This window comes from Molossus molossus, unplaced genomic scaffold, assembly GCF_014108415.1.
Source record: "Molossus molossus isolate mMolMol1 unplaced genomic scaffold, mMolMol1.p scaffold_m16_p_10, whole genome shotgun sequence".
In the NCBI taxonomy this organism is placed as follows: domain Eukaryota; kingdom Metazoa; phylum Chordata; class Mammalia; order Chiroptera; family Molossidae; genus Molossus; species Molossus molossus.
The window spans coordinates 21,835,081-21,837,618 of NW_023425345.1; the positions used below are offsets into that span (position 1 = coordinate 21,835,081).

At 40.4% G+C, this 2,538-nt stretch overlaps 1 pseudogene; it reads right to left on the reverse strand.

Annotated features, from left to right (window-relative positions):
- Window positions 1-651: 651 nt before the first annotated feature.
- LOC118624406 lies at window positions 652-1,958 on the reverse strand (annotated as a pseudogene).
- Window positions 1,959-2,538: the final 580 nt, after the last annotated feature.

A 2,538-nucleotide genomic window follows, 5' to 3' on the forward strand; every position in this document is an offset into this window, starting at 1 on the left:
CTGACTTCTGACATGTAAAGAAGAGAAGGAAACTAAGGCTTTTGTGAAAGCCAAGCCAATCTTGTCTGCTAACAATTACCCATTCTTTACTTTGGTAGTGTTGTATGTTTTAAGGCATGCTGCCTCATTTAATTTTGCCAGCTACTTTGTAAAATAATTAGTAATTTCTTCATCTTACAGATAATATTGCTGAGGCTTAAATAAGTTTAATGGCTTACCCAACATTGTTCATTATGTAGAAAAACAAGGGTTGAAATGGTGACAGTTTGACTTCATACCCATTTTTCTTTTTTTCTTTTGCAGTTTAATTTGCAAACAGAATTTTTATAACAAATTATTTTTAACCAAATCATATCTTGAAAACTGTTTGTATAGAAAACCCAGGAAAAAAGTTAACTGTTCATTGTGGAAGGCCTTAAATTGCATTATTACAGTAGAAAATACAGAAGGTAGAAGACAACTGAAAACACTAATGCAACATTAGATTCAAATATATCGCTCCTGTAGCTACTTAAAACATGGTTTTAGAAACTAACCCCAACATTCCCAGTAACCATAGAAACAGTTAAAATAAAGTTTGCCTTGAAAGCCCTTATATCAAGCTTGATATAGGGAGGTAGGAAAATGGGACATGACATTTTATCTACAACTCCTGTTTGCTTTACTGAGGGTGTAGTTTCAAAATTCAGTCACCTTCTTCAGCTTCAGATTCAGATTCTTCTTCAGCATTTTTGAGCCACTCCACAGACTTTTTCATTGCCAAGTTCAAGGAAGACACTTTTCCCCTTGGCAACATGTACATCTTTATACCACTTCAGAATGAGTTCTTCACTCAGGACTTCAGCTTTATAAAAAAGCATCACTATTTTCTGGAAGGCTTTCATGAAATGAATGTTCTCATAGCAATATTCCTGAATCTCCAGTAACAGGGTCAGCTCACACTGACCTTGAGTAGAAAAGGCAGCAAGGAGAGGGCTGTATTGCTTCAAGTGCTTGATGGCTTGCTCAGCTACAAGCTCTTTTTTTTTTCTTTGTTCCATTCCATAGTGCTTATTACACTGGACCAGATTAATCCAATGACAATTGGTCTGGGATGTTGGTTTTTTGTTGTTGTTTTTTTCATCTCCTCCTTGCCATACAAAATTATACCTTTAAATGGATCACCACGGGACGTCTGTTCTTGAAGTTCTTTCTGGAGTTCTTTACGAGCTCCCATAGTTTGCTGATTCTGAACACATTCTGAGAGCTCTTTTAAGCCTGCCTCTGTAAAATACTTTGTGAAGTGTTGGACACTTTGTTTATTGGCAGGAAAAAGTTTCATCAGTCTGTTATTCATGCTGACTTTCTGAAGACTTGCTGCTACTGCATTGATATATTTTTTTGTTTATTCATGATTTAAAGAGCTTTACAGCAAAAGCTGCTGAAACCCTTTCTTTAGCCAAATTCTCATTAGGAAGGCTATTACAAATGGATGCATTAAGTGTTCCATTAGCCAGAAGAACACCAGTCAACATAGCCAGCTTGTTCCTCTCCGACTCCGAAAAACCCTTTAAGAACAGCAGCAGCTTTTTTACTTCATCTTCAAAACCTTTCTCCAGGTATTTGTAGTGCCTGATTAACTTGTTAAAAACCTGAGCAAATACTTGCATGGTCTCTAGGTCTTCTTGTGCTGCAAACACACAGACATCTGTACACATCATGTCATCTGCCAGTGTACCACCTGGGGCCAGTGTTTCCCTCGGCCACCAGAATGTCAAAAAGTGTTCCTGCATATCGGCGGTTAAAGAAGGAGTAATCCAGAAGCATCAAGAGACTTTGCTACTGTTTCCAAATCAGTACCAGTTTCAGTTAAGCCTTGAATAATACAGTCTTGAAACTGAGTAGGGTCAAACCTCTCTTTTACTGGTTTTAAAACACTGGCCTGATAGTGCTGGCTTTTGCTGCTTTTGATTATCCATAAAAGACACCCCAGGCTGGGCAGGACTGGAAAGGGGGCCTGTCTCTGCCACTGCCTCCACCTTTGGCGCCGCGACGCAGTCCCGGGACCCACGTTCTGGCCCTGGCAGCCCCTCTGCCTCCCTGATGAGGCGACGGCCCCGGATCCGGCCTGGCCTCCTGCGGGGGCCTCCGCTAGGGCCATCCAAGCTGGGCGGTCCAGGGCCAGTCGCCTCCCTGGATCTCTACACGCCAACGAAGGGCCACAATCTCGACCCCAGACCCCATTTTTTCTTTCTATTTAAATAGATCCTATTTCAGAGTTAGAAAACTCTTTGGACTCTTTTTAAAAAAGATCCCAGAAATCCTTAAAGTAAGAAAAAGCAAATTGCACAGTTATTTTCCATCATGAAGAACACAGTGCTAGAGACCAGAAAGTGTCATTTAGGCTGAAGAAGTTGAAAAGAAGGAACCATCTAAACTCCAAGCAGGACTTAAATCCTTAGAAAAGTACCTATAAATGGGCAAATATAATTTGGTGGGTTTCTGAGATATCTGTATCTTTCCCTATTGTTAGTGCTCCCAGTTCAAGGATGTTGTCAC